Source organism: Scyliorhinus torazame, chromosome 6 (assembly GCF_047496885.1).
Source record: "Scyliorhinus torazame isolate Kashiwa2021f chromosome 6, sScyTor2.1, whole genome shotgun sequence".
NCBI classification, from domain to species: domain Eukaryota; kingdom Metazoa; phylum Chordata; class Chondrichthyes; order Carcharhiniformes; family Scyliorhinidae; genus Scyliorhinus; species Scyliorhinus torazame.
The window spans coordinates 38094362-38118392 of NC_092712.1; the positions used below are offsets into that span (position 1 = coordinate 38094362).

The following is a 24031-nucleotide window of genomic DNA, read 5'->3' on the forward strand; positions in this document are numbered from 1 at the left end:
CCTAATTAACAAGGCAACCCCGCCCCCTCTGCCCACCTCCCTGTCTTTTCGATAGGTTGTGAATCCCTGGATGTTTAAATGCCAGTCCTGAACCCCCTGCAACCATGTCTCTGTGATGCCTACCACATCATACCTGCCAGTCACAATCTGGGCCACAAGCTCATCTACCTTGTTCCGTACACTGCGCGCATTTAAATATAGCACCTTTAATTCTCTATTGACCGTCCCTTTTTGTTTTCTTAGTGTGGTGGACCTTGGTTTACTGAGCCTTTCCATACACTGTGTCATATTTTGTGGGATGGGGACTATCGTAACCTCTCCTGAGTTTTGTCTTTTCGTGCTTTTTTGTATTCCTAAGCAGCTATGCTTCCCACTGATTACTTCACCTCTTGGTTCCCTGACTTTCCCTTCCCCCCCCCCAATCTTTAGTTTAGTTTCAGTGCGCCTCACTACTTGGAAGCATATTTTAAAATTGAATATTCTCAATAACAACTTGCCGTTGAAGCTCGCAGACTGTCATGACTGCAAGTTATAAATATTCTAAAATATAAACATTATAGGAATGAAAATTGCAGTGTGATATCTCATTTGTATTGCTTTTTAAAAAGTTAATTCTTTCATGGGATATGGGAGTCACTGGCAAGGCCAGCATTTGTTGCCCATTTCTCTGGAGCTTGTTCGATCATTTCAGGACAGTTCAGAGTCAACCATGTTTCTGTGGCTTTGGAGTGACAATGTTGGCAAATTTCCTTCCCTGAAGGACATTAATAAACCAGAGGGGTTTTATGACAGTTGATAGTTTTGTGGTCACCATTACTGATGCCGAGCTGTCAATTTTACACTTTACTAAATAAATTTAATTACAACAACTGCTGCAGTGGAGTTGAACCCATGTCCCCAGAGCATTAGGTCTCTAAGTTCAGTGACGTTACCACAATGCCACCGTGTTCCAGAATAATACAGCGCAGAATAGGCCCTTCGGCCCATCAAACCTGCACCAACGCATGAAAAACACCTGACAGACTTCCGGTTGTGACCATGGAGTGAGTGGTCACACACACGGCAGCTTCTGCTTAAAGGCACAGAAAAGAGCTCTTTTTACCCAATACTGGATGGAATTTGGATGAAAAGGCACAGGTGAATGTTGGAGGATTAGTATCCCCCAGAAGTGGTACGTCTGCTGGCTATCCGACCCGGCAGAAAACAGTGAGAGAGTTGGCTGAAAAGTTGGAGGGAGCCTTTGCTGCAGTAGCCACTGTAAGCATGCAAGCGGGGGAAGGGCTGATGCAAGCGGGGGAAGGGCTGATGCAAGCTGGAAGGCCCCAGATGGAGGCAAATTCTGCCGGCAGAGGAAGGAAATGCATGTGGATCGTTCAGAAGCCATTGAAGGAGCTGTGGCACCCTTGAAGAGTTCTCTGGAACGGGCGAAGAGGTGTTTGGAGATTGGGGAGATCGAAGGAGTGATCTTGGACCAGAGTGATCATGTGGTGGCGAAGGTGGGGCTCCTAGGGGACCTGTGTAAAACGTTGAGGGCATCCGGGCAATAGTAAGGGATGATATTGGTGCTATGGAGAACAAGGTTGAATCAATTTGGGTGGAAATCAGGAATAGTAAGGCGAAAAGGTCACTGATAGGAGTAGGAGTAGTCTATAGGCCACCAAATAGTAACAGGATGGTAAGGCAGGCAATAAGCAAAGAAATAACAGATGCATGTAGAAATGGTACAGCGGTTATCATGGGAGATTTTAATCTGCATATCGATTGGTTTAACCAGGTTGGTAAAGGCAGCCTTGAGGAGGAGTTTATAGAATGTGCCCGGGATCATTTCCTGGAACAGTATGTAATGGAACCTACAAGGGAACAAGTGGTCCTAGATCTGGTCCTGTGTAATGAGGCAGGATTGATTAATGATCTCATAGTTCGGGATCCTCTTGGAAGGAGCGACCACAATATGGTGGAATTTAAAATACAGTTGGGAGGATGACAAGGTAAAATCAAACACTAGTGTTTTGTGCTTAAACAAAGGCGATTACAATGGGATGAGAGAAGAACTAGCTAAGGTAGACTGGGAGCAAAGACTTCATAGTGAAGCAGTTGAGGAACAGTGTAGAACCTTCCGAGCGATCTTTGACAGTGTTCAGAAAAGGTTCATACCGACAAAAAAGAACGACGGTAGAAAGGGGAAAAATCGACCGTATTAAATTGAAGGAAAAAACATACAAAGTGGCAAAAATTAGTGGGAGACTAGAGGACTGGGAAGTCTTTAGGGAACAACAGAAAGCTACTAAAAAAGCCATAAAGAAGAGTAAGGTAGACTATGAAAGTAAACTGGCTCAGAACATAAAAGCAGATAGTAAAAGCTTCTACAAATATATAAGACAAAAAAGAGTGGCTAAGGTAAATATTGGTCCTTTGGAAGATGAGAAGGGAGATTTAATAATAGGAGACGGGGAAATGGCTGAGGAGCTGAACAGGTTTTTTGGGTCAGTCTTCACGGTGGAGGGCACAAATAACATGCCAGTGACTGATGGAAATAAGGATATGATAGGTGAGGACCTTGAGATGATTGTAATCACTAAGGAGGCAGTATTGGGCAAGCTAATGGGGCTAAAGGTAGACAAGTCTCCTGGCCCTGATGGGATGCATCCCAGAGTGTTAAAAGAGATGGCTAGGAAAATTGTAAACGCACTAGCAATAATTTATCAAAATTCACTAGACTCTGGGGTGGTCCCAGAGGATTGGAAAGTAGCAAACGTGACACCACTGTTTAAAAAAGGAGGTCGGCAGAAAGCGGGTAATTATTGGCCGGTAAGCTTAACTTCGGTTGTAGGGAAAGTGCTGGAATCTATCATTAAGGAGGAAATAGCGGGGCACCTGGAGGGAAATTGCCCCATTGGGCAGGCGCAGCATGGGTTCACAAAGGGTAGGTCGTGTCTGACTAATTTGGTAGAATTTTTTGACGACGTTACCAGTGCAGTAGATAACGGGGAGTCAATGGATGTGGTATATCTGGATTTCCAGAAAGCTTTTGACAAGGTGCCACACAAAAGGTTGCTGCATAAACTAAAGATGCATGGCATTGAGGGTAAAGTGGTAGCTTGGGTAGAGGATTGGTTAACTAACAGAAAGCAGAGAGTGGGGATAAATGGGCGTTTCTCTGGTTGGCAACCTGTAACTAGTGGGGTCCCTCAAGGATCAGTGTTGGGCCCGCATTTGTTCACAATTTACATAGACGATTTGGAGTTGGGGACCAAGTGCAATGTGTCAAAGTTTGCAGACGACACAAAGGTGAGTGGAAAAGCAAAAAGTGCAGAGGATACCGGAAGTCTGCAGAAGGATTTGGATAGGTTAGGTGAATGGGCTAGGGTCTGGCAGATGGAATTCAATGTTGCCAAGTGTGAGGCAATCCATTTTGGGAGGAATAACAGCAGAATGGATTATTATTTAAACGGTAAGATGTTAAAACATGCTGCTGTGCAGAGGGACCTGGGTGTGCTGGTGCACGAGTCGCAAAAAGTTGGTGTGCAGGTGATTAAGAAGGCTAGTCGAGTTTTGTCTTTCATTGCTAGAGGGATGGAGTTCAAGACTAGTGAGGTTATGCTGCAATTGTATTGGGTGTTGTTGAGGCCGCATCTGGAGTATTGTGTTCAGTTTTGGTCTCCTTACCTGAGAAAGGACATATTGGCACTGGAGGGAGTGCAGAGGAGATTCACTAGGTTGATCCCAGAGTTGAGGGGATTAGATTATGACGAGAGGTTGAGTAGACTGGGACTGTACTCATTGGAGTTTAGAAGGATGCGGGGGGATCTTATTGAGACATATAAAATTATGAAGGGAATAGATAGGATAGATGCGGGCAGGTTGTTTCCACTGGTCGGGGAAAGCAGAACTAGGGGGCATAGCCTCAAAATAAGGGGAGGTAGATTTAGGACGGAGCGTAGGAGGAACTTCTTCACCCAAAGGGTTGTGAATCTTTGGAATTCCTTGCCCAGTGAAGCAGTTGAGGCTCCTTCTTTAAACGTTTTTAAGAAAAAGATAGATGCCTTTCTAAAGAATAAAGGGATTCGGGGATATGGTGTATGGGCCGGAGAGTGGAGCTGAGTCCACAAAGATCAGCCATGATCTCATTAAATGGCGGAGCAGGCTCGAGGGGCCAGATGGCCTACTCCTGTTCCTAGTTCTTATGTTCTTTTATACATTAGAGTTTTAATGGCCCAGACCGAGGGGCTTTACACTGTTACCCGCTCCTCGGTGTACATTTGCTGGAAAGACTTTACACAGTGGTCTTTCCCCATTGCGCCTTGGCGGCAGCTGCCCCAAGCTTGAGTGCGTCCCTCAGCACGTAGTCCTGGACCTTGGAATGTGCCAGTCTGCAACACTCGGTCGAGGACAATTCTTTGCACTGGAAGATCAGCAAGTTTCGGGCAGACCAAAGAGCGTCTTTTACCGAGTTGATGACCTTCCAGCAGCAGTTGATATTTGTCTCGGTGTGTGTCCCTGGAAACAGTCCGTAGAGCACAGAGTCCTGTGTCACAGATCTGTTTGGGATAAACCTTGACAAATACCACTGCATCTCTCTCCAGACCTTCTTTGCAAAGGCACATTCCACAAGGAGGTGTGTGACCGTCTCATTTCCCCCACAGCCACTCCGAGGGCAGCGTGCATTGGTGCAGAGCCTTCGGGTGTGCATGAAGAATCTGACAGGGAGGGCCCTTCTCACCACCAGCCAAGCTAGGTCTTGGTGCTTGTTTGAAAGTTCTGGTGATGAGGCGTTCTGTCAGATGACTCTGGCAGTCTGCTCAGGGAACCATCCAACGTCCTCCACGGTCTCCTTTTCCCTGAGGGCCTCGAGGACATTACGTGCTGACCACTGCTTCATTGCCTTGTGGTCAAAGGTGTTTTCCTTCAAAAACTTTTCCACAAAGGACAGGTGGTACGGTACGGTCCAACTACTTGGAGCGTTCCGCGGCAATGAGGCCAGGCCCATCCTTCGGGGACAGGTAGAACCTCAGTATGTAGTGACACTTGGTGTTTGCATACTGGGGGTCCACGCACAGCTTGATGCAGCTGGACACAAAGGTGGCCAACAGGATGAGGGAGGCGTTGGGTACGTTCCGCCCTCCCTTCTCCAGAGGTTTGTACATGGTGTCCCTTCGGACACGGTCCATCTTGGATCGCCAGATAAATTTGAAGATGGCCCGGGTGACTGCTGTGGCGTAGGGTCGGGTTATGGGCCAGACCTGCGCCACGTACAGTAGCACCGAGAGTACCTCACACCTGATGACCAGGGTTTTGCCCGCAATGGAGGGGGAGCGTTGCTCCCACCAGCCCAGTTTCTGTCTTACCTTTCCTATGCGCTCCTCCCAGTTTTTGGTGCACGCCCCAGCAGCTCCGAACCATATCCCCAGCACCTTCAGGTAATCTGACCTGACAGTGAAGGGGACAAAGGACCGGTCGGCCCAGTTCCCAAAGAACATGGCCTCGCTCTTGCCACGGTTTACCTTGCCTCCCGAGGCCAGTTCAAACTGGTCGCAGGTGGTCAAGAGCCTGCGCACAGACGCAGGATCCGAGCAGAAGACGGCAACGTCGTCCATGTACAGGGAGGCCTTGACTTGCATGCCTCCACTGCCTGGGATCGTCACTCCTCTTATATACCCGGATCCCTCCTGATGGACTCGGCAAAAGGTTCTATGCAGCACACAAAAAGGGCAGAGGAGAGAGGGCAGCTCTGCCTGACTCCGGATTTGATCTGGAACTTTTCTGATTCCCACCCATTGATTGAGACTGCGCTATAGATGTTTGTGTAGAGCAGTTTGATCCAATTGCGAATTCGCTCCCCAAACCCCATTTTGGAGAGCACATCCATCATGTAGGTGTGCGATATTCTGTCAAAAGCCTTCTCCTGGTCAAGGCTGATGAGGCAAGTGTCCACCCTCCTGTCCTGCACGTAGGCGATTGTATCCCTGAGTAGCGCGAGGCTATCAGAGATCTTCCTGCCGGGTACAGCACAGGTCTGGTCAGGGTGGATCACCGACTCCAGAGCAGACCTGACCCGATTGGCGATGACCTTGGCTAGAATTTTGTAGTCCACATTCAACAGTGAAATGGGTCGCCAATTTCGAATTTCTTCCCTTTCCCCCTTCTGCTTGTAGATGAGGGTGATGATGCCTTTCCTCATGGACTCTGACATGCTGCCTTCCAGAAGCATACTCTCGTACACTTCCAGCAGGTCTGGGCCGATCCAGTCCCACAGAGCCGAATACAACTCAACCGGTAAGCCTTCGCTTCCGGGAGTTTTACTCGTCTCGAAGGACTTGACGGCCTTTGTCAGCTCGTCCAGAGTTAGTGGTTTGTCCAGGTTTTCCAGCTCGCTGTCGCCTATGACCTCCGTGATAGTCGACAGGAAGGTCTGGGAAACAGTGCTATCTGTTGGCTTCAGGTCATACAGTCCGGCATAAAAGGATTGGCTGATCCTCAGGATGTCAGACTGCGATGACTTTTCAGAGCCATCTTCTTCCTTCAGGCTGCTGATCACAGAGGTCTCTCTGTGCACCTTTTGGAAGAAGAAGCGTGAGCACTTTTCGTCCTGCTCCACGGAGCGGACTCTGGAACAGAAGATAACCTTGGAGGCCTCCGAGGTGTAGAGCGAGGCTTGCTGGCTCTTCACCTCTTGGAGATCCTCCTTGACATCCACCCCCATCGACTGCAGCTGGAGCAAATTTTGCATATTTTTCTGGAGCCTGGACATGACCCCTCGTCTCTCTCTCACCTTTTGGACGCCCTTGAGGATGAAAAACCTCTTGATATTCCCCTTGATTGCTTCCCACCAGAGATGTGGGGCCTCAAAGAGGGGTTTCACGGTTCTCCAACCTTTGTAATCCCTCCTGAGTTCCTCGATGTTCTCAGGGGTCAGCAGTTTTACATTTAGCTTCCATGTCCCCCTGCCTACCCCCTGGTCTTCCTGCAGGTGGCAGTCGGCCAGTAGGAGGCAGTGGTCAGAGAAGAACACCGGCGTTACGTCGGTGGACCTGACCGTGAAAGCTCGGGACACAAAAAAGAAGTCTATCCTGGAGCGGACGGACCCGTCTGGCCGTGACCATGTGTATCTACGCTGCGCGCCGTCTGCAGGGTTGCTGCAGACGTCGAGCAGCTTGGCGTCTTTTACCGTTTCCATCAGGAGTCTGGACGTAGCGTCTAGTTTGCTGTCGGCTTTGCTGGATCGTCCAGCCGCATCGATGATGCAGTTGAAGTCACCACCCAGGATGACCGGCTTGGAGGTGGCCAACAGCAGTGGGAGTTGCTGAAGGACTGCCAGCCGCTCACTTTTTACGGCCGGGGCGTACACATTAATAAGTCTGAGAGGGGTGTTTTTGTATTTCACGTCTGCTACGAGGCGGCGCCCGCCCACCACCTCCTTAACGTCGGAGATGGTGAAGTTGCCTCCCCGCAGCAGAATACCCAGGCCGGAGGAGCGGCAGTCGTTTCCTCCTGACCAGATGGATGGCCCGTGGGACCACCAGCTCGACCAGCGCCTGTAGTTGCTGAGGTGCGGAATTCCGCACTCCTGCAGGAACAGTAGGTCAGCTTTTACATTTGCCAAATAGTTGAGTGGGGCTACACACCGCGAAGTATCTTTGATGCTTCGCACATTTATGGATGCAATTTTTAAACCCATTATAAAAAGGTAGATTTACCAGTCTCAAGAGTCCAGAGTCTATACAGTTGGCTGTTCCAGCTGTTGAATGTTCCCCAGCATGCCGGTGGTGCTCGCAAACTTTAGCACAGTTGCAGGGCTGAGAAAACTGTTCTGGTCCGTACTGGCCCCGTGATTTTGATGCAGATGCATTGGGGGGGTTGGTGTAGCCCTGGGGTTCGTCGTGGCAGTCAGTAGGTGTTGGAGTTGCAGGCCGGTCTTCACATGGGTTGTTGGTGCTCGTTACTATCGGGGGTTGGTCTGTGACCTTGTTTTCTTCCCGGTCGGTGGTCTGGGGGGTCTGTGCCTCCCGTTCCACGTTGGTGCTTTGCCTCTTTATTTGAGGCCGATTCTTGTCCTGTTTTCCCTCATCGGATGAGGTGTCGGCGCTAAGTGCGCCGGCTGATAGGTGTCGCTTTTTGCCACTACCCCTCGGCGGGTTCTTCAGTTTGTTTTTTTGTTTCCTCTTTCGTTTGTCCCTGTTCACAGTTTCCCAGGGCTCTTTATTCTTTGTCCCATCCTCTTCCTCTTCCATTGAGTGTTCCTCATCAGATGGGGCTGGGGTTGGGTTGTCAGGAGGTGCTGGGGCCTCCTCTTTTTGTTGGGGGCTCTTCTGTTGCTTTTCCGCATTCTGTGCCGTGGTGTCTTTTTCGGTGGAGGGTGTATGCACTTCCTCTCTGGTCGCCTTTTTGACTCCGCTGCTGATGATCTGTGCATATGTCGCCCCGCGTTTCGGGCAGGCCCGTTTAGGGAGTACTATCAGGAACTTTACAAAGTGGACCCGGGGGGAAGAGGAGGGGGACATGGGACGGTTTCTGGACGAGCTGGAATTTCCCCAGGTGGAGGAAGCAAAGAGGCAGGCGTTGGAGGAGCCTCTGGAGCTGAGCGAGGTGCTGGATAGTATCAGGGGTATGAAGTCGGGGAAGGCTCCTGGGCCGGATAGGTACCTGGTGGAATTTTATAAGGAATATGTGACGGACCTGGCACCACATCTGTTGGGAGAGTTTAATGAAGTACTGGAGAAGGGGGAGCTGCCGGAGAGATGACGCAGGCAGTAATCACACTAATCACCAAAAAAGGGGAGGACCAGGTGGAATGTGGGTCGTATAGACTCGTATCACTATTGAACATGGATGTGAAAGTATTGGCTAAGTTGTTGGCGGAGAGGATGGAGGACTGTGTCCCGGGGTTGGTTGCCGAAGATCAAACAGACTTTGTGAAGGTCAAGCATGTTGTCAGCATTGAGAAGGAAGCCCCGTCCAGGCAGGGCCATGCAGAGCAAGACAAACTGATGGAAAAGCGTGGAGGAGGAGTCGGGGAGAAGGGCTGCCAGCCATATCTGCCCATGTGTTCATGGAGCAATCACCCTTGCTAAACAGGTTTACAATAACACTGCAATGTGTCACTGTGAAAATCCCCTAGTCGCCACATTCCGGCACCTGTTCGGGTACACCGAGGGAGAATTCAGAATGTCCAAATCACCGAACAGCACGTCTTTCGGGACTTGTGGGAGGAAACCGGAGCACCCGGAGGAAACCCACGCAGACACTGAGAGAACGTGCAGACTCCACACAGACAGTGACCCCAGCCGGGAATTGAACCTGCGACTCCGGAGCTGTGAAGCAACAGTGCTACCCACTGTGCTACCGTACCACCTATATTTTAAGCTGGAGCTAGAGATATTTGCAAGACCCCTCAGTTGTGCACCAGTCATCAGTCATGCTGGTGGATCACCCTTGTGACTCAGTAGCCACCTTTTGGTTTATCATAGTGACTCGGTTATAGCTGGCACAGCGGACTGATGCAGAAAGAAGGCATCTTGACTCCTGCTGGATAATCAGGCAATGCTTTGCATTGTTCTGTCCTATGGTCATTGGATGTTGATGGAGTGGAATTCCTTTTGGTTCTGGTACATGGCAGCATTGAGACACTGCATCCTCAAAGCATGGGTGACATGGGGAAAATGAAGATCAACCTTGATCTTCCTGAATGGCAGAGCAGACTTGAAAGGAATCAATACCTACTTCTACTTCTAACGTTTTTTGGTTTCACTCACCCTTGTGTTTGCTGACCATTGGTCTGGCAGCACCTTGATTTGTAAGATTCCCATTCCTGTATTTTAATCATCCCATGGCTTCACTTCTTTCCGTCATTGCAATCTCCAATAGCCCCACAATCACTCGCGATCTCAAGGTCACACAGCTTTAGACCTAATTCAAATGCTGGTCCAAATATGGACAATAGAACTGAACTCCGTAGATGAGGTGAGAGTGACTGCGTTTGACATCAAGCCAGGATTTGACTGAGTGTCGCATCAAAGCGCCCAGTAAAACTGAAGCCAATGAGAATCGGACATACTGGAGTCACATCTAACACAAAGCGTTGTGGTGTCCAATTGTCTCCATGCATAGAAATCACTGCAGGAGTTCCTCAGGCCCGTGTCCTAGGCCCTACCATCGTCACCTGCTTGACCAATAATTTTCCCAATATCACAAGGTCAGAAGTGGGGATGTTCACTGACGATTGTGCAGGGTTCAATTCAGTTCACAATTCTTCAGTTAATGAAGCAGTCCATGTCCACATGCAGCAAGATCTGGGCAACATTTCGGCTTGAGCTGGTAAGTGGCAGTGAACATTCATGCCAGACAATGCTAATCTCCGTGAAGAGGGAATTAACCATTTCCCTTCGACATTCATTGGCATTACCATTGGAGAAACCCCCATCATGAAATTCTGTAAGTCAACATTGACCAGAAACTTCACTGGATCAGGGAAGGCGATGGTGCAGTAGTATTGTCGCTGGACTGGTAATTCAGAAACCCAGAGACTCAGATCGTGGAATTTGAAGTCGATAAAAAAAATCTGGAATTAAAAATCTAATGGAATAGCCCAGGAAGCCCTGTGGCAATTCGGGATGGGCTGGATTTTGGATTTTTCTGGGTCATAGAATGATGTTAGGATGCCTGTGTGTGAACCAGGAAATATGCTGGATATAAATATCTATCTGAAGCATAAAACAAAGTGATAAAACTTTCTCAAGCAGTTATAAAAATTGTTTTACTGTATCTTCCATGTTTCCACTCCCAAACTACTGGAGTTGCTTGGGCCCCTCTAATGGTTTCCGGACAACTCATGTTTCTGATTAATAGATTTCCAGATTAGAGACGTCGCAGTATCGTTGGGAGATTACAAAAGTTATTGATGGGACTTCCGGTTGCGGCCATGCCCGGGTAGGTCGCATGTTCGGCAGCTCGCGCCGAAATCGGACATTTGGGCCCATTAATGGACCTTTAGCGGCACTTCCCTGTGGGCAATAAACGCTGGTGAGGCTCCCCCGAGCGGTGTATGGAGTGGACCAGGAGTGGGGCAGTAAAGAAGGCTGGACCGGTGAAACGAGGGGAATGGTCGCAAAATGACAAAATGGCGGCGGCGCGGACCAGGAGGCGTGGGCCCAGTGGTCGTGGGAGCAGCAGCAGTTCCTGAGAAGCTGCTTCACAGAGCTCAAGACGGAGGTGCTTGCCCCTATGAAGGCTTCCATGGAAAGATGGTGGAGACTCAGAAGATGCAGGAGAAGGCGATCAAAGAGGTGGAAAAAAGGTCTCTGAAAATGAGGATGAGATCTTGGGCCTGGCGGTCAGGTGGTGGCGCACGGGGCCCTGCACAAAAGATGGCAGGAGAAACTGGAAGACCTTGAAAATAGGTTGAGGAGGCAGAATCTGTGAATCTTGGGCCTCCCCGAAGGTGCGGAGGGGTCGGATGCGACCGCATTTGTGACCAGGATGCTGGGGTCGCTGATGGGTGCGGGGGCCTTCCCGCGACCCCTGGAACTGGACGGAGCACAGAGTCCTGGCAAGGAAGCCTAGGGAGAATGAACCGCCGAGGGCTATGGTGATAAGATTCCACCGCTGCACAGACAAGGAATGTGTCCTGCGGTGGGCAAAGAAGGAGCGAAGCAGTCAACGGGAGAACTGTGAGATTCGAATTTACCAGGACTGGGGAGCAGATCTGGCTAAGAGGCGTGCGGGATTCAACCCGGCCCTCCACAACAAAGGGGTGAAGTTCGGGCTGCTACATCCGGCGAGGCTGTGGGTCACGTACCAAGGCCGGAACCACTACTTTGATGCGCCGGACGAGGCGTGGACATTCATTAAGAATGAGAAGTTGGACTTGAACTAATGGGCAGCTGCACGTTGTTGGAACGCCCGGGTGAAGAGGTGTAACCGGGTGCTGTCCTAATGTAAGACTGGAAGCAGAGTGTAAGTTGTATGGGGGCTGGGGAGGCGGCTGAAGGGGGCTATGTTATGTTGGTTTGCCCCGTTCTTTGTTTTTGCCCTCGGGGTCCTTTGCCAGCTCTCTGCTTTTGCGGAGCCACGCCGCAGAAGGGGGAGATGGGCCCGTCAGTTAGGGCAGCTCGCCAGGTTGGGGGTGGGAGGGGGTCGTTCGTTGTTCGGGGCAACGCCTGGAGTTTGTTCGTTGTTTTCTTTTTTTCCCCCCCTTTTGATTTTTTTTTTCTTGTTACACGGGAAGAATGGGGTGGCTCTCTCTCTCTTACCCTGTGGGGGAGGGGAGGTTGGGGGCCCGAAGAAGGAAACGACAGTAGGATTGGCTTAGAGGCGGGAGCGGCCAGGGTCAGCTGACTTAATGAAGCGCAATGGGGGGGGGGGGGGGGGGGGGAAGAGTTAGTGTTAAAACAGGAGCTTGACATGGGGGTTGGGATTGAGGGGTTGGCGGGGGGGGGGGGGGGGGGGGGGGGGGCGGAGACAGGATGCTGCTTTGCTGGCTGAAGGGGAGCCAACTTCCGGGAACAGACGGAGAGTCGGGACAGAGAGCCTCCGGCGGGAGGGCTTGAGTGAGTGTGGGGCGCGGGCACGTGTCTGGGCGAGAATAGGAGATGGCTAGTCGGCAGGGGGCAGGTGGGTCAACCCCCCGACCAGGCTGATCACGTGGAATGGAAGACGTAGCCATGCTACAGGAAACGCACTTAAAACTCGCTGACCAAACTAGACTGAGGAAGGGATGGGTGGGCCAGGTGTTCCGCTCGGGGTTGGACGCAAAGACCAGGGGGTCTCAATCCTGGTAAGCAATTTGATAATGCGGGCGGGGGGGGGGGGGGGGGGGGGGGAGGGTGCGAGGAGACACACATCACAGTCCTGGACCTGGTTCTGGACCGGTCTACGTCCAGGTCGGGGAGGAGGCCGGCAGCGGCCAAGGTCCTGAGGAGTTTCATAGACCAGATGGGGGGAGTGGTTCCGTGGAGATTTGCTCGGCCAAGGGTAAAGGAGTTCTCGTTCTTCTCCCATGTGCATGAAGTGCACTCACGGATTGATTTTTTCGTGTTGAGCAGGGCGCTAATCCCAGGGATGGAGGGGGTACAGTACTCGGCCATTGCGGTCTCGGACCATGCTCCGCACTAGAACATTACAGCGCAGTACAGACCCTTTGGCCCTCGATGTTGTGCCGACCTGTGAAGTCACTCTATAAAGCCCATCTACACTATTCCCTTATCGTCCATTTGTCTATCCAATGACCATTTGAATGCCCTTAGTGTTGGCGAGTCCACTACTGTTGCAGGCAGGGCATTCACGCCCTAACTACTCTGAGTAAAGAACCTACATAGAACATAGAACATAGAAAATACAGCACAGAACAGGCCCTTCAGCCCACGATGTTGTGCCGAACCTTTGTCCTAGATTAATCATAGATTTTCATTGAATTTACAGTGCAGAAGGAGGCCATTCGGCCATTTGAGTCTGCACCGGCTCTTGGAAAGAGCACCCTACCCAAACTCAACACCTCCACCCAACACCAAGGGCAATTTTGGACATTAAGGGCAATTTATCATTGGCCAATTCACCTAACCTGCACATCTTTGGACTGTGGGAGGAAACCGGAGCACCCGGGAGGAAACCCACGCAGACACGGGGAGGATGTGCATACTCCGCACAGACAGTGACCCAAGCCGGAATCAAACCTGGGACCCTGGAGCTGTGAAGCAATTGTGCTATCCACAATGCTACCGTGCTGCCCTTAAGAACAAATAAATATACACTATATCATTTTACCATAATCCATGTACCTATCCAATAGCTGCTTGAAGGTCCCTAATGTTTCCGACTCAACTACTTCCACAGGCAGTGCATTCCATGCCCCCACTACTCTCTGGGTAAAGAACCTACCTCTGATATCCCTCCTATATCTTCCACCTTTCACCTTAAATTTATGTCCCCTTGTAATGGTTTGTTCCACCCGGGGAAAAAGGTCTCTGACTGTCTACTCTATCTATTCCCCTGATCATCTTATAAACCTCTACCAAGTCGCCCCTCATCCTTCTCCGTTCTAATGAGAAAAGGCCTAGCACCCTCAACCTTTCCTCGGAAGACCTACTCTCCATTCCAGGCATCATCCTGGTAAATCTTCTTGGCACCTTTTCCAAAGCTTCCACATCCTTCCTAAAATGAGGCGACCAGAACTGTACACAGTACTCCAAATGTGGCCTTACCAAAGTTTTGTACAGCTGCATCATCACCTCACGGCTCTTAAATTCAATCCCTCTGTTAATGAACGCGAGCACACCATAGGCCTTCTTCACAGCTCTATCCACTCGAGTGGCAATTTTCAAAGATGAATGAACATAGACCCCAAGATCTCGCTGCTCCTCCACATTGCCAAGAACTCTACCGTTAACCCTGTATTCCGCATTCATATTTGTCCTTCCAAAATGGACAACCTTACACTTTTCAGGGTTAAACTCCATCTGCCACTTCTCAGCCCAGCTCTGCATCCTATCTATGTCTCTTTGCAGCCGACAACAGCCCTCCTTACTATCCACAACTCCACCAATCTTCGTATCGTCTGCAAATTTACTGACCCACCCTTCAACTCCCTCATCCAAGTCATTAATGAAAATCACAAACAGCAGAGGACCCAGAACTGATCCCTGTGGCACGCCACTGGTAACTGGGATCCAGGCCGAATATTTGCCATCCACCACCACTCTCTGACTTCTATTGGTTAGCCAGTTCGTTATCCAACTGGCCAAATTTCCCACTACCCCATGCCTCCTTACTTTCTGCATAAGCCTACCATGGGGAACCTCATGAAATGCCTTACTAAAATCCATGTACACTACATCCACTGCTTTACCTTCATCCACATGCTTGGTCACCTCCTCAAAGAATTCAATAAGACTTGTAAGGCAAGACCTACCCCTCACAAATCCGTGCTGACTATCCTTAATCAAGCAGTGTCTTTCCAGATGCTCAGAAATCCTATCCTTCAGTATCCTTTCCATTACTTTGCCTACCACCGAAGTAAGACTAACTGGCCTGTAATTCCCAGGGTTATCCCTAGTCCCTTTTTTGAACAGGGGCACGACATTCGCCACTCTCCAATCCCCTGGTACCACCCCTGTTGACAGTGAGGACGAAAAGATCATTGCCAACGGCTCTGCAATTTCATCTCTTCCTTCCCATAGAATCCTTGGATATATCCCGTCAGGCCCGGGGGACTTGCCTATCCTCAAGTTTTTCAAAATGCCCAACACATCTTCCTTCCTAACAAGTATTTCTTGTTACTACCTCTGTACTACAAGTACTACCTCTGACATCTGTCCTATATTTCCCCTCAATTTAGTTATGTCCCCTCGTGCTAGACATCATCATCCGAGGAAAAAGGCTCTCACTATACTCCACCCCAAGTGGCCCCAAAACAGATCCTTGTGGTACACCACTAGTTACTGGACTCCAGTCTGAACATTTCCCATCAACCACCACCCTTTGTCTTCTTCCAGCTAGCCAATTTCTGATCCAAACTGCTAAATCACCCTGAATCCTATGCCTCCGTATTTTCCGGGCACAAAGAAGAAAGTCTCTCGACTTCCGGTGGCGGCCATGGAGGAGTCGGTCGCGCATTCGGCAGCTCCCATCTGGAACGGACTCTCAGACCTTTTTTCAGGAGTTTTCATGGACCTTTTGGGGCAGATTGGTGAAGCGAACACTGCCAAAAGGATTCCCACTCTGTTGTATGGATAGCTGGACCAGGAGTGGCCGGGTGAAGAGTTTAAGTCGCAACAGACAGAAGTGGGTGCAGAGGCACGACATGGCGGCCGGTATAGACCAGGGTGCATGGCCGCAGTGGTCACAGGAGCAACAGGAGTTCCTTAGGGGCTGCTTTGCTGATCTTAAAAAGGACATGCTGGCCCCGATGAAGGCATCAATAGGCCAAATGATCGCAACTCAGGCGACACAAGGGAAAGCGATTAAGGAGATGGGGAAAAAGCTATCCGACCATGAGGACGAGATGGTCATATTGGCCCTTAAGGTGGAGGCGCAGGATGACCTCCACAAGAAGTGGCAGAAGAGGCTGGAAGACCTAGAATACAGGTCCAGGAGACAGAACTTGAGAATTGTGGGCTGTTTAGCACAGGGCTAAATCGCTGGCATTGAAAACAGACCAAGGCAGGCCAGCAGCACGGTTCGATTCCCGTAACAGCCTCCCCGAACAGGCGCCGGAATGTGGTGACTAGGGGCTTTTCACAGTAACTTCATTTGAAGCCTACTTGTGACAATAAACGATTTTCATTTAATTTCATTCACCGAAGGTGTGGAGGGGTCGGATGCGGGAGCATTTGTGTCCAAGATGCTGTAGAGGCTGATAAGGATGGGGGTATTCCCTCGACCCCTGGAGCTGGACGGGGCGCACAGAGCCCTCGCAAGGATGCCCAAGGCGAATGAACCGCCGAGGGCCATGGTAGTGAGATTTCATCGCTTCTCGGACAAGGAACTTGTCTTGCGGAATGAAGAACGGAGCAGCAGGTGGATGAACAGCGTGATACGCATCTACCAGGACCTGGGTGCGGAGCTGGCCAAGGGGTGTGCTGGATTCAACCGGGTGAAGGCGACCCTCTTCAGCAAGGGGGTGAAATTTGGGATGCTACACCCGGCGAGGCCATGGGTCACGTACAAGGAACGGCATCACTATTTTGAGACGCCGGACGAGGAGAGGTCATTCATCAAACAAGAAAAGCTGGACTCGAATTAAAGGACAGTTAAGCTTTGGTGGAAAGTGGCGGTGGGCCTGGGTAACACGGTACCCTTTCTAATATAAGATTGTATACAATGTTGGGTGCGTGGAAGGGCTGTGGTGGTATCTGGAGGGAGCAGTGTTTGCAGCAAAGTTGAGATACGGAGGGGGGAGGGGGCCCTGTACCTAGGACGATTTTTCAGGAAGTTGGAGCCTTGGTTCAACAAGTGTCTCCTCACAGGGCAATGTTAGTGTCTTCTGTGTATTATTTGTTTCGTATTACTATTTACTCACTGGGGCTGGAGCGACAGTTTAATTGGTTTATTCATGTGGAGAGAGGGTCCGGACAATGAGGCGACAGTCTGATCAGCGCCAGGGGCGGGAGCTGCCGGGGTCAGCTGACTCTCAGGAGCAAGTGCTCAGCTGGTGCTTGGCGGGGGCTTTTGGGTCATGGGGCTGTTGGGGGGGGGGGGGGGGGGGGGAGGAGGCTGCTTTGCTGACAGAGGAGGTATCAATTTCAGGGTACAAATTGAGTGTCCGGGGCGGTGACTCCCTATGGGGGAGCCCGAGGAAGCAAAGGGCGTGGGCTCGAGGTTGGCCAAAAAAAGGCGATGGCTATTCGTCAGGGGGGTGGGTGGGGGTGAGCCCCCCATCCAGGCTGATCACGTGGAATGAGAGGGGTTTGGATGGGCCGGTCAAAACAGCATGCGTGTTCGCGCATCTAAAGGGGTTAAAGGCAGATGTAGCAATGCTTCAGGAGACACATTTAAAGCTCGCAGATCATACGAGGTTGAGAAAGGGATGGGTAGGCCAGGTGTTCCATTCAGGGCTGGATTCGAAGACCAGGGGGGTGGCAATTCTGATCAGTAAGGGTGTGGTATTCGAGGCTGGGAGAACTGTGACAGATAAGGGGGGCAGGTATATAATGGTGAGCGAAAAGTGGGAGGGGCTCTGGGTTGTGTTTGTGAACGCCTGCGCTCCGAATTGGGATGATGTGGAATTTATGAGGCGCATGCGAGGCAAAATCCCAGACTTATAGAGTCACACAACCTGATCATGGGCAGAGACTTTAACACAGTCATTGACCCAAAACTGGACCGGTCGAAGTCCAGGACAGGGACGCGACCGGCAGCGGCTAAGGAACTGAAGGGTTTTATGGAGCAGATTTTATGGGGTGGTGGTGGTGGGGGGTGGATCCCTGGAAGTTCGCGTGGCCGAGAGTGAAGGAGTTCTCTTTTTTTCTCCCACGTTCATAAGGTTTATTCCCGCATAGACTTCTTTGGCTTGAGCAGGGCGTTAATCCCAAAGGTGGCAGGGACAGAATACTCAGCAATCGCAGTCTCGGACCATGCCATGCACTGGGTGGACCTGCGGCTGAGTGAGGAGAGAGGGCGGCGCCCACTCTGGAGTCTGGATGTGGGGCTGCTGGCGGACGAAGAGGTTTGCGGGCGGTTTAGCAGGAACATCCAGGATTACCTGGAAACAAACTATACCAGTGAGGTAGCAGCGGCAACGGTATGGGAGGCTCTGAAGGCAGTTGTCAGAGGGGAGCTCATCTCAGTTCAATCCCATAGGGAAAAGAGAGAGAGCGGATAGGGAGAGGCTGGTGGAGGAGACACTCCGAGTGGACAGGAGATATGCCGAGGCCTCCCGAGGCGGGGCTACTGAGGGAGCGGCGGAGTCTACAGGCGGAGTTTGAACTGCTGACCACAGGGTAAGCTGTAGGAAGGCAAGGGGGCAGTCTATGAGTACGGGGAGAAAGCGAGTAGAATGCTGGCACACCAGCTGCAAAAGAGGGAGGCGGCCAGGGAAATCGGGGGAGTGAAGAATAAGGATGGTAACATGGTCTTGGATGCAGGGGGGTTGAACGGAGTCTTTAAGGAGTTCTATTGTAAACTATACGAGTCGGTGCCCCCCACCGGAGCGGAAGGGATGAGGCAATTTTTGGACCAGTTGAGGTTTCCAAAGGTGGAAGAGGACCTGGTGATGGGGTTGGGGGCCCCGATTGAAGTGGAGGAGATTGTCAAGGGTATAGAGGGCATGCAGTCAGGTAAAGCCCTGGGGCCAGACGGTTACCAGGTAGCATTCAAAAGAAAGTTTCAGAAATATTGTGCCCACTCCTGATGAGGACCTTCAATGAGACTAGAGAGAAAGGAACCCTCCCCCCAACAATGTCACAGGCCTTGATCTCACTCATTCTTAAACAAGGGAAGGACCCGGAACATTGCAGGTCATACAGGCCAATTTCGCTTTTATACGTGGATGCCAAATTGCTAGCTAAGATTCTGGCCACAAGAACTGAGGATTGCGTCCCACGGGTGATAGAGGAAGACGAGACTGGGTTTGTTAAAGGCAGACAACTCAATACCAATGTCTGGAGACTTTTGAATATTATTATGATGCCCTCAGAGGGAGGGGAGGCGGAGGTGGTAACAGCGATGGACGCAGAGAAAGCCTTTGACTGGGTGGAATGGGAGTACCTGTGGGAAACGCTGGGGAGGTTCAGGTTTGGTGAGGGCTTTATTGGCTGGGTGAAATTGCTGTATCAGGCGCCTGTAGCAAGTGTCTGTACAAACCGGCTTGAGGTTGGGGTACTTCGAGCTTAACCGGAGAACGAGGCAGGGGTGTCCCCTCTCCCCGTTACTATTTTTGCCCGAGCTATAGAACCGCTAGCTCTGGCGCGGAGAGCCTCGAGGAACTGGCGGGGACTGGTTCAGGGAGGGTGGAACATCAGGTCTCGCTATACATGGATCATTTGCTCCTGTACATTTTGAACCCTGTGGAGGGGATGGGAGAGGCTCTGCGGATCCTGAGGAATTTTGGTAGTTTTTCAGGGTACAAATTGAACATGAAAAAGAGCGAGTTGTTTGTGATCCAGGCCAAGGGGCAGGAGGAGAGACTGAAAGAGCTGCCGCTCAGGATGGTAGAGAAAAGTTGTTACCTGGATATACAGGTGGCCAGGAAATGGGATGTACTGCACAGGCTGAACCTGACCCGGTTGGTGGAGCAAATGGAAGGAGACTTTAAAAGGTGGGACATGCTCCCGCTGTGACTGGCAGGGAGGGTGCAGACCGTGAAAATGACTGTCCTCCCCAGATTTCTGTTTGTCTTTCAGTGCCTCCCCATCTTCATCCTCAAGGCCTTTTTTAAGCGGGTGAGTTGGATCATTACGGTCTTTGTGTTGGCGAATAAGACCCCGCGAGTAAGGAGATCGCTGTTGGAGCGCAGTCGGGTGGGGGGTTGGCGCTGCCGAACTTTCGCAACTACTACTACGCGGCCAATATAGCAATGATTAGGAAGTGGCCGATGAGGAGGGGGGGGGTGGGGGGGGGGCGTGGGAGCATCTGGAGGCAGCGCCATGTAACGGTACAGGTCTGAGAGCTTTGATAAAGGCGCCTTTGCCGTTCTCGCCGACCCGTTACTCCACAAGTCCGGACGTGGTGGTGACACTGCGGATGTGGGGACAATGGAGGAGGTACAAGAAGGTGGAGGGAGCGTCGGTCTGGACCCCGATATGCAACAACCACAGGTTTGTCCCGGGTAGGATGGATGGTGGGTTCCAGAGCTGGCACAGGGCAGGCATCAGAAGGATGGGAGATCTGTTCATAGACGGAAGCTTTCCCAGTTTGAAGGCGCTAGAGGACAAATTTAATCTGTCGCCAGGAAACGCCTTTAAATATCTGCAAGTACGAGCCTTCCTGAAAAAACAGGTAGTGTCCTTTCCGACGCTGCCGCCACTGAGGATACAGGACAGGGTGGTCTCCGACACCTGGGTGGGAGAGAGGAAGGTGTCGGATATCTACCAGGAACTACAGGAGGCAGAGGCAATCCCGGTGGAGGAGCTCAAGGCAAGTAGGAGGAGGAGCTAGGTGAGGAGTTGGAAGCGGGTCTGTGGGCAGAGGTTTTGGGCAGGGTTAATTCCTCATGTGCCAGGCTCAGTCTAATACAATTTAAGGTGGTCCACGTGGCACACATAACGGCAGCGAGAATGAGCAAGTTTTTTAGGGTAGAAGACAGTTGTATGAGGTGCAAGGGCAGCCCTGCAAACCATGTCCACATGTTTAGGGCATGCCCGGAGCTTAGAGAGTTCTGGCAAAGGTTCGCGAGGGCAATGTCCAAGGTGCTTAACACACGGGTGGTGCCGAGTCCAGAGATAGCGATATTTGGAGTGTCAGAAGACCCGGGAGTTCAGGGGTCGGAAGAGGCCGACGTCTTGGCCTTTGCCTCCCTAGTAGCCCGGAGACGGATTTTATTAATGTGGAGGGACTCGAAGCCCCGAGTGTAGAGACCTGGGTTAACGACATGGCTGGGTTTCTCAGCCTCGAGAAAATGAAGTTTGCCTTAAGAGGGTCTACGCTAGGGTTCTCTCGGAGGTGGCAGCCTCGGGGGAAATTAAAATGTCAGCAGCAGCAGCTCCGTACGGGGGGTGCGGGGGTGGGGGGGGGGGGGCGGTGCGGGGGGTGAATGCTTCATTGGGATGGTGTGGGAAGACTCGGTCGCGTGGGGTAATGTCTATTTAATTGTTATTGTATATTCTCTTTTTGCACGATGTTAATGTTCACTCTCGTTTGTTTTATTATTATTGTTACTACTGTTTTATTATGCAAAATTGTGCAAAACCTTAATAAAAATACTATCTAAAAAAAAAAAAATTGCCCCTTCAGTGGAAAAAATTAATTGGGTACTCTAAATTTAAAAAAAAAGATATGCAGGTTCCGTGGGGTTACGGGAATAGGGCGAGGGAGTTGGCCTGGTTGGGGTGCTCTTTTGGAGGGTCGGTATATACTCGATGGGCCGAATAGCCTCCTTCTGCTCTGTAGGGGTTCTATAAGATACATGGGATTGCCCAGTTCACTCAAAGTCACTCACCATCCTGACTTGCAAATATATCATTGTTCCTTCACTGCTGCAGTGTCCAAAAAGGTTGGTTGGGGCGACGGAGTTACTGAGTGGAGGCGTGGACTTAAACGGGGCGCTCTTTCCAAGGGCTGGTGCAGACTGGATGGCCTTCTCCTGCACTGTAAATTCTATGATTCAGTGTATGTGGTTTGGTGGAGATCTTGGAGGGAATGATGTTTCCATGCGCCTGCTATGTTCTCCTGGGTGGTGGAGGTCATGGGTTCCGGAGGTGCTGCAAAAATTGCCTGTGTGTTAGGTAGCGCAGACTGCAGCCATGATATGCCAGTGTTGGAGGAGGTGACTGATAGAGAATGCACTGCCACAGCTCAAGAAGATGACCCACGCCACCACCTCTTCAGTGAAATCCCAGATTGGGCAATAATTACTGGTGTTGCCAGCAATGCCCACATTCAGAGAATTGATTTAAAAGAAACTTCAGACCTGTTTCCTCAGCCATGGAACACATACAGATTTAAAGCTGGAGTATAACAATCAGCAATAATAGAAAGCTGGAGAAGGTAACACGTGCAGAGAGACCTCAAGAAGAAATAGGGATTTTTTTTTTTTTTTTTAAACTGGTAATTTGAAAGTCAATGCAAAGAAGGCCAAAATTTACAATTCTTGGATTGCACAAATAAGTGATTGATGAGGTCATGCCATCCAACCGTGAATGTGCTATTCCTGGTCTAGCCATTCAAGAAACAAACTTCACTTCCAGTATCCCAGCTTGTTAGTATCTGTTTTTAATTATGTATCTGAACAATTACGACCTGTTTTTAGTCCTCCCACAGCTAGCTCCTCTTCCATACTTAAAAAAAACATTTTTCTAATGCAAGACTATTTGACCATTAGGGGCAGCACAGTGGTTAGCACTGCTGCTTCACAGGGCAGCACGGTGGCACAGTGGGTTAGCCCTGTTGCCTCAAGGCGCCGAGGTCCCTGGTTCGATCCCGGCTCTGGGTCACTGCCTGTGTGGAGTTTGTATATTCTCCCCTCGTCTGCATGGGTTTCCTCCGGATGCTCCGGTTTCCTCCCACAATCCAAAGATGTATGGGGTAGATGGATTGGCCATGATAAATTGCCTCTTAATGTCCAGGGATGTGAAGGTTAGATTATGGGATTGCAGGAATAGGGTGGGATATGGAACGATGCAGGCTTGATGGGCCGAATGGTCTCCTGCACTGTAGGGAATCTCTATGAACAAATCTTTTCTGTTTTGTTTATAAATGTACCCGGTCCAGATCACAACAAAGGTTCTGTGCTGTTGTTTCGACTCGGTTTTCTATGGGAAAAGTAAATTTAGGAGATAGGTACATACATTGTTCATTCTTATGTCACTGTCTTTTTTTAAAATTACTTTATCAGAGTTACAAAGCCAGAGCTCAGAGTGTGGACAGGGGGCAAACGCCTAATCCAGCTCCTTGCCTGCTCCAAAACAACAGTTCAAATTGAATCCAAATCATGGTCCCCACAAGAGAGACGTACCAGATCCAGGCATTACACCTGACCTCACGCTTATCTTAGAAGGAGCACTCCAGCTTTAGAATAATGGGTTATACTTTGAAGTATCTGTGCAATTCGGATACTTCAACCAGCTCTTTAATTAAAGTTTATCCAGGTGGCTTTATTTATGAGGAGAACAAACTAGAACACCGATATAATGCAACACACTTTATTAAATATAGGTAAGCCATAAATTACCCACTATACTTACAAGAAACACCCAGGATTCGACTATCCTTCCCGTAAAGGTCATTTGGTAAGCTGCAGATCTGATCCTGGAGTCCCTCTGGTTCCACTTTGTAAAGGTGATTCTCGCTGGCTGTTCCTTGCTTGCTTCCTTCCTTCTTTCATGTCTGGTCACGGTCACCTCAGACAAGCTTCGAGTCTTTGCTTCCAGTCCTTTCTTTTCCTGTTTGGAAAATGCATATCTTTTTATCTCCCTGTTGCTACCCTGCTGCTTTGGCAACCTGCCCTTGGCTTTCGGCCAATGGAGTCTCAGGAGGCAGGGTCTCAGTGCCCAATGTTCTAGTTGATGACCTGTTGACAGGGTACCTGAGCCTGCCTTGGGAGGAGTGACGATTGCTTGATGGGAACTGTGAACAATAGGTCAATGCATCTTAAGTGGGAGTGACTATCAGTTGATGGATATCAGGAACTGTGGACAATAGGCCAGTGAATCTCAAGTAGCAAGGATAATTACTTGATGGGTTATTCAGGAGCTGCTTCAGACAGACTTGAGTTTTGTACATTCGGATTCTGCCTTCTGCAGACTGTGGTTTTTAAACTGCTCAATTCTTTAATTTAAGATAGCCAATTTAATCGGCCTTAAAACTAGGCCCTGATTATTACTACAACTTTTAGTATTGACACTATCCTTTCAAATACAAACATTGAAAAAAAAAAATTGCTCAAGTT

At 50.2% G+C, this 24031-nt stretch overlaps 1 protein-coding gene and 1 long non-coding RNA gene across 2 annotated transcripts in view; one reads left to right on the plus strand and one right to left on the minus strand.

Annotated features, from left to right (window-relative positions):
- The window catches only part of LOC140424756 (nuclease EXOG, mitochondrial-like), a 387484-nt gene that overhangs the window by 229594 nt on the left and 133859 nt on the right, over positions 1-24031 (plus strand). The window lies entirely within an intron of this gene.
- LOC140425697 (uncharacterized) overlaps positions 23310-24031 on the minus strand; it is a 33626-nt gene continuing 32904 nt past the window's right edge. The window contains exon 3 of the long non-coding RNA XR_011947927.1: positions 23310-23525. This is a non-coding gene — a long non-coding RNA (uncharacterized lncRNA). The remainder of the gene's footprint in view (positions 23526-24031) is intronic.